Genomic DNA, 8,111 nt, shown 5'->3' with positions numbered 1-8,111 from the left:
TATGCTATGGTTCTTTCATAGAGTTGAACTGCCAGCTCTGATTTCCTAGACCTTGAAAATGCTCGGGGTTCCTGGGGCAGATTCTGTGTCTGAGAAATCCCATTTTGGTTTCCTTACCTAAAGCCTTTTGTTTTTCCCTGTGATGGAGGCCATTCAAGAATTGATTGATCTTGAGTGGGGTTCCCCAGAGGCTAATTTCAAAGGAGGTTGAATTTTGGAAGGCCTGTACCCTCTAGATCCAGTAGTAAGAGAGCGATTAAGTTTTATGAAGTAGATGCACTTGTTTCTACAGTCTCCAAGCGGATCACTATTCCCATGGAAGGAAGAGCAGCCTTGAAGGATGGTCATGATGGAAAGGTTGAGACTATTCTTAAGCAAGCATTTGAAGCAGTGTCAATTACCTTGCGATCGCTTCTTGTTGTTCCTTGGTAGCTTGCTTTTATTTGCTTCTCTCCCAGGAGGTTGATGACTCTGGGGTAAACTCCAGGGTGATTATGGAACCAGCCGCTGCCCTCTTGGGGATGTGGACTGTGATTTGGTACACACTTCGGCCAGAGGGGTGGCTTCGTTAGTAGCGGCCAGGCATCAGTTATGGCTGAGAAATTGGTCAGCCAATGCAACCTCCAAGGCTTACTTCACCAAATTAACCTTCAAAGGCTCGCTCTTATTTGGGAGTGAGTTGGAGAAACTGGCCACTAAGTGGGATGAATCACCGGTTCCTCGTTTGCCAGAGGATAAGAAGCAGATGCTGCGCTCCTTTAACATGAGAGGTCATGCTAGAGGATCCAAATGTTTTCAACCCTATTGAGGAGCGACCTTTCAGAGGACTCGATCCTTCGATAGGCCTCAGTCCTTTTGTCCCAGATAACCCAGAAGTGGCGCAAGCTCGGGTAGTGGACCTACTGATCCTCCCAATGAAGGTTTGCCGACCCACCCCCGGAAACAAGAGATAGGGGGATGCCTCTCTCTTTTATCAGAGGTGGGTCGAAATCACATCGGATCAATGGGTCCTGGAGCTGATTCAAGAAGGATGAGCGATGGAGTTTTGCAGTGTTCCTCGGGACATGTTCATGGAGTCTCCCTGCCAATCCCCACAGAGGAAGCAGGCAGTGGAGGGCACATTGGCAAGGCTCCTCAGTCTGAGGGCTGCGGTTCGAGTGCCCATGTCTCAAGAAAATATGGGGCGATATTCCATTTATTTTGTGATGCCCAAGAAGGAGGGCTCTTTTCATCCCATCCTGGATGTCAAAGGTGTCAACTGTCATCTGCAAGTGAAACATTTTTGCATGGAAACCTTGCGCTCAGTGATAATGGCCGTGCAGTTGGGGGAATTTCTGATCTCTCTGGATCTGTCCAAAATGTATCTTCACATTCCCATCTGACTAGAACATCAATGCTTTCTGCAGATCGCAGTTCAGGGATGCAACTTTCAGTTTTGGGCATTGCCCTTTGGTCTGGCCACCGCTCCCAGGACCTTTTCCAAGGTAATGGTAGTAGTTGCGGCAGAGTTGAGAAAGGAGGGGATCCTAGTATACCCATATTTGGCGACTGGCTGATTCGAGCTAAGTTGCTGGAGGAGAGCCGCCTGGTGATTCGCAAGGTGATTTCCCTCTTGCAGGAGCTCAGCTGGGTGGTGAACCTGGCCAAGAGCAGTCTTCAACCTGCTCAGACATTGGAATACCTCGGGATTCAGTTCTACATGAAGCAGGGCAAGGTTTTCCTGCCGGAAGTTCGAATTCAGAAGTTGCTGGCACAGCTCCATCTGTTGATGAACACTCTGTGCCCGACTGTATGGTCCTACCTGCGAGTATTTGGCTTAATGACAGTGACCTTGGACATGGTACCATGGGTGAGGGCGCATATGCGTCCTCTTTAGCACTCCTTGCTGTTTCGGTGGTACCCAAAGTCTTAGGACTATTTGATTCAGCTCACCTCCTGATGGAGGTCTCCTCCCAACTGCAGTTGGTGTCTGCAGGTGGACCATCTAAGGAAGGGAGCTTCCCTAACACCACTGGACTGCAACAGATGTGAGCTTCTTGATTGGGGAGCTCACTGTCAGGAGCTGACAGCGCAAGAGCGCTGGAATGCAGAAGAGTCTCTGGGTGGTTCGTTAGCATTTTTGCAGTTTGGCGACAGGCTGCAGAGTCGATGGGTCTGGATAATGTTGGACAATACAATGACTGTGACTTACATCGATCGGCAGGGAGGTACCAAGAGCCAATAAGTGTCGCAGGAAATAGATCACCTGATGGAATGGGCAGAAATACATCGCCAGATGATCTCAGCCTCACACATAGCTGGAAAAGGCAATGTAAGAGCAGACTTTCTCAGCAGGGATAATCTGGACCCAAAAGACTGAGCGTTGTCAGACGAGGTGTTTCAGCTGATTCTGGATCGCTGGGGTCTCCTGTTCCTACACCTGTTGGCGACTTTGCGCAATGCGAATGTTCCATGATTCTTCAGCCACAGGAGGGATCTGAAGTCATTGGGGATCGATGCCCTAGTGTAGGAGTGGCCGGCAGACAAGTTGCTGTATGCCTTTCCAACATGGAAAGGCTAAAGAGGTTAGTACATTTCAGCTTGGAGAAGAGACGGCTGAGGGGGATATGATAGAGGTCTAGAATGGGTAAATGTGAATCGGTTATTTACTCTTTCGGATAATAGAAAGACTAGGGGGCACTCCATGAAGGTAGTATGTGGCACATTTAAAACTAATCGGAGAAAGTTCTTTTTCACTCAACGCACAATAAACTCTGGAATTTGTTGCCAGAGGATGTGGTTAGTGCAGTTAGTGTAGCCTTGTTTAAAAAAGGATTGGATAGGTTCTTGGAGGAGAAGTCCATTACCTGCTATTAATTAAGTTGACTTATTTATTTATTTATTTATTTATTTATTTATTTATTTAAGGGTTTTTATATACTGCAGTACGTAAAGAGATACATCACCGCGGTTTACATTTAACAATAACTTAGCAACAGGCTTTACATTGACATTATTAATAGGTATTACATATACTATCTTAGAAATATATATACTTAGAAAATATACTTATATACTTAGAAAATATATACTTAGAAAATACTTAGAAAATATATATACTTAGAAAGTATACATATATACTTAGAAAATAGCCACTGCTATTACTAGCAACGGTAACATGGAATAGACTTAGTTTTTGGGTACTTGCCAGGTTCTTATGGCCTGGATTGACCACTGTTGGAAACAGGATGCTGGCATGTTCTTATGTTCTTCTTATGTTCTTATGGTTCATGTTGGGCAGATTTTTTCAAAGGATCGAGCATCACAGAGGGATGATGCTCTTTGTTGCTCCAGATTGGCCTAGGAGACCATTGTATGCGGATCTGCAGAACTCCTGGTGGACTCACCTCTTCGTCTTCTGGCGCATAGGGCCCTGCAGCAGCAGGGACCTGTACTTCACAAAGATCCGACTCGATTTTGTCCTTCAGAATGGCCCTTGAAAGGGTTCGCTTGCTGAAACATGGATACTCTGCAGAAGTGATTTCCACCTTGCTAAGAACTAGAAGGTTCTCCACTTCCTTGGCCTATGTGCGAGTTTGGCACTTGTTTGATGCCTGGTGTGAGGATCGAGGTACTTTTCCTTCTTCGGTCAAGATCTTACTCATTTTGGAATTTCTGCAGGATGGCTTGAATAAAGGCTTGGCCCTCAATTCCTTAAAGGTACAAGTAGCGGCTCTCGCCTGTTTCAGGTGTCAAGTGAATGGTGATTCCCTGTTGGCTCATCCTGATGTGGCCTGTTTCCTGAAAGGAGTGAGACATCTTCATCCTCCTTTGTGGTTTTCAGTGCCTCTATGAAGTATTGGTATTGGATTTCTTGGCAGGCCCTATGTTTAGACAACTGTGTACTCTGTCCTCACGCTTACTGAACTTGAAAATGGTGATTCTTGTGGCAATTTGTTCTGCGCATAGGGTTTTCGAACTGCAGGCCTCATCTTGCCAGGAGCCATTCCTCTGGCTGACTCTAGGGGCGGTACAGCTGCGTACTGTTCCTTCCTTTTTACCGAAGTTGGTCACTGAGTTTCACTTGAATTAAGCCATCTCCTTGCTGTCTCTGGATAGAGGGAGAGTTGTAGAAGAGTATCGTCTGTTGCGACTCTTGGATATCAAGAGACATATTGTCAGGTGTCTGGAGGTTACTGAGCCTTTGTGGAAGTTGGCTCACCTGTTTGTCATTCAAGGCAGTACTAGTCAATGAGAGCCGGCTTCGTGAGCTACCATAGCTCACTGGTTTAAGAAGGTAGTCACAGCCGTGTATGTGGATTCTGAAAAGCCGTTATCTAGTCAGATTAGGGCTCATTCCACTAGGGCTCAGGCAGTGTCATGGGTGGAAGTCTCCCATCGATTTTTGCCGAGCTGCGACGTGGTCCTCCTTACCCACCTTTTCCAGGTATTATCGTCTGGCTGTGCAGGCCCTGGAGGATGCAGCCTTTGTACATGCAGTTTTGACAGGACCACGGGCAACCTCCTGCCCTATTTGGGAGTAGCTTGGGTACATCCCACTGGTGCTGGATTAATCTGACTGGATGCTAAGAAATGAGAAATTACTACTTAACTGATAATTTCCTTTTCTTTAGGACAGTCAGATGAGTCCAGCTTCCCTCCCTTGACTGCCGAATGATTGTAGTGTGGTCCTTCTCTGTGAGTACGTATTTCAAGAATTACTGGTAACTTTTAGTCCAGTCCCAAGAATAACGTTATTACATTCTTGTCTGAGCTCAGTGTTGCCTGTTGACCGAATATTGAAATGGTTATCTGTTTTTAATCAAGTTTTTTGCTAGTCTGTTCACAGTTGCTTTTGAAGAGTATACTGGAAGGCTGATGTAACTGCAGGGATATATATACTGTGACGTCAGTTTGCTCTGTCTCCATCTGCTGGCAGAAGTGCATAACTCACTTGTTCTGGACTCATCTGACTGTGGTAAGAAAAGAATATTATCAGCCAAGTAGTAATTTCTCATTACTCAAGTTGACTTAGGGAATAGCCACTGCTATTACTGGCATTAGTAGCAAGGCATCTACTTAATTTTTAGGTACTTGCCAGATACTTATAACCTGGATTGGCCACTGTTGGAACCAGGATGCTGGGCTTGATGGACCCTCGGTCTGACCCAGTAAGGCATGTTCTGAATTACTTATGAGTAGGGAGTGATTAGGTCAGAGAAGCAGTTGGGGGAATATTGGTGGTGGTGGGGTGTTGGGAGTAATGGGGTAAGAGTAGTTAGGGGAATAGTGGAAGGGGCAATACGAAGTGAAGGAGGGGTCAAAAGAGCAGTTGGAATAATTGGAGGGGGAAGTATGAGTAATGGAGTAAGGAGCAGTGGGGGAATAGTAGGAGGGGGAGTAGGGAGTGATAGGATCAGAGTGACAGTTGGAATAGTGGTAGGGGGAGTAGAGAGTGGGATGGGGTCAGAGGGGTAGTTGGCGGATTAGGGGGCAGTAGGGAGTAATGGAGTCAGAGAAGCAGTTGGGGCATAATGGAGAGGGAGTAGGGGCGTGATCTGCTCTGAGGAGAAATTGGGGTAAAAGTGGGAGGGGAGTAGGAATTTAAGGGGTCAGAGGAGCAGTTGGAATAGTGGGAAGGGGAGTAGGGATTATGGAGTCAGGAGCAGTTGGAATAGTGGGAGGGGGAGTAGGGATTTATGGGTCAGAGGAACAGTTGGAATAGTGGGAGGGGGGAGTAGGGATTTATGGGGTCAGGAGCAGTTGGAATAGTGGGAGGGGGAGTAGGGATTTATGGGGTCAGAGGAACAGTTGGAATAGTGGGAGAGGGAGTAGGGATTTATGGGGTCAGAGGAACAGTTGGAATAGTGGGAGGGGGAGTAGGGATTTATGGGGTCAGAGGAACAGTTGGAATAGTGGGAGAGGGAGTAGGGATTTATGGGGTCAGAGGAACTGTTGGAATAATGGGGGGGGGGGAGGGAGTAGGGATTTATGGGGTCAGGAACAGTTGGAATAGTGTGAGGGGGGTACAGATTTATGGGGTCAGAGGAACAGTTGGAATAGTGGGAGGGGGTAGGGATTTATGGGGTCAGAGGAGCAGTTGGAATAGTGGGAGGGGGAGTAGGGATTTATGGGGTCAGAGGAACAGTTGGAATAGTGGGAGGGGGAGTAGGGATTTATCAGGTCAGAGGAACAGTTGGAATAGTGGGAGGGGGTGTAGGGATTTATGGGGTCAGAGGAACAGTTGGAATTGTGGGAGGGGGAAGTAGGATTTATGGGGTCAGAGGAAACAGTTGGAATAGTGGGAGGGGGTTGTAGGGAGGGATTAGTGGGGGTAGGAGTAATGGGGGTGAGGGGGATAGGGAGGGATTAGTGGGGAGTAGGAGTGATGGGGTGAGGGGAGCTGTGGGAGCGGGATTAGGGAGGTATTAGTGGGGAGTAGGGAATGATGGGTGAGAGGAGCAGTGGGAGGGGTGTAGGAAGGGATTAGTGATGGTAGGGAGTGATGGGGTGAAGTGATAAGGAGGTATTAGTGGGGGTAGGGAGTGATGAGTGAGGAGCAGTGGGAGGGGGTGTATGGAGAGATAGGGGATAGGGAGGGATTAGGGGGTAGGGGAGCAGTGGGAGTGAGATAGGGAGGGATTAGTGGGAGAAGGGAGTGATAGGTGAGGGGAGCAGTGGGAGGGGGAGTAGGATGGGATTATTGGGGTAGGGAGTGATGGGTGAGGGGTGAGGGGAGCAGTGGGAGGTGGTGTAGGGTGGGATTATTGGGGGTAGGGAGTGATGGGGTGAGGGGATCAGTGGGAGGGGGAGTAGAGTGGGATTAGTGGAGGGTAGGGAGTTATGGGGTGAGGGGAGCAGTGAGAGAGGGATAGGGATTAGTGGGGAATAGTGAGTGATGGGGTGAGGGGAGCAGTGGGAGGGGGAGTAGAGAGGGATTAGTGGAGGGTAGGGAATTATGGGATGAGGGGAGCAGTGGGAGGGGGATTAGGAGGGATTAGTGGAGGGTAGGGAGTTATGGGATGAGGGGAGCAGTGGGAGTGGGATTAGGGAGGGATTAGTGGAGAGTAGGAGTCATGGTGTGAGGGGATAGGGAGGGATTAGTGGCAATTAGGGAGTTATGGGGTGAGGGGAGTAGGGAGGGATTAGTGGAGAGTAGGGAGTTATGGGGTGAGGGGAGTAGGGAGGGATTAGTGGAGAGTAGGGAGTTATGGGGTGAGGGGATTAGGGAGGGATTAGTGGAGAGTAGGAGTTATGGGGTGAGGGGATTAGGGAGGGATTAGTGTAGGGTAGGGGAGTTATGGGGTGAGGGGATTAGGGAGGGATTAGTGGAGAGTAGGGAGTTATGGGGTGAGGGGATTAGGGAGGGATTAGTGGAGAGTAGGGAGTTATGGGGGAGGGGATTAGGGAGGGATTAGTGTAGGGTAGGGAGTTATGGGGTGAGGGGATTAGGGAGGGATTAGTGGAGAGTAGGGAGTTATGGGGTGAGGGGATTAGGGAGGGATTAGTGTAGGGTAGGGAGTTATGGGGTGAGGAGATTAGGGAGGGATTAGTGGAGAGTAGGGAGTTATGGGGTGAGGGGTTTAGGGAGGATTAGTGGAGAGTAGGGAGTTATGGGGTGAGGGGATTAGGGAGGGATTAGTGGAGAGTAGGGAGTTATGGGGTGAGGGGATTAGGAGGGATTAGTGGAGAGTAGGGAGTTATGGGGTGAGGGATTAGGGAGGGATTAGTGGAGAGTAGGGAGTTATGGGGTGAGGGGATTAGGGAGGGATTAGTGTAGGGTAGGGAGTTATGGGGTGAGGGGATTAGGGAGGGATTAGTGTAGGGTAGGGAGTTATGGGGTGAGGGGATTAGGGAGGGATTAGTGGAGGGTAGGGAGTTATGGGGTGAGGGGATTAGGGAGGGATTAGTGGAGAGTAGGGAGTTATGGGGTGAGGGGATTAGGGAGGGATTAGTGTAGGGTAGGAGTTATGGGGTGAGGGGATTAGGAGGGATTAGTGGAGAGTAGGGAGTTATGGGGTGAGGGGATAGGGAGGGATTAGTGTAGGGTAGGGAGTTATGGGGTGAGGAGATTAGGGAGGGATTAGTGGAGAGTAGGGAGTTATGGGGTGAGGGGATTAGGGAGGATTAGT

This window comes from Rhinatrema bivittatum, chromosome 6 (genome assembly GCF_901001135.1).
Source record: "Rhinatrema bivittatum chromosome 6, aRhiBiv1.1, whole genome shotgun sequence".
Taxonomy (NCBI): domain Eukaryota; kingdom Metazoa; phylum Chordata; class Amphibia; order Gymnophiona; family Rhinatrematidae; genus Rhinatrema; species Rhinatrema bivittatum.
The sequence above is the reverse complement of the archived record's forward strand: the minus strand, read 5'-3'. Positions refer to the sequence as shown.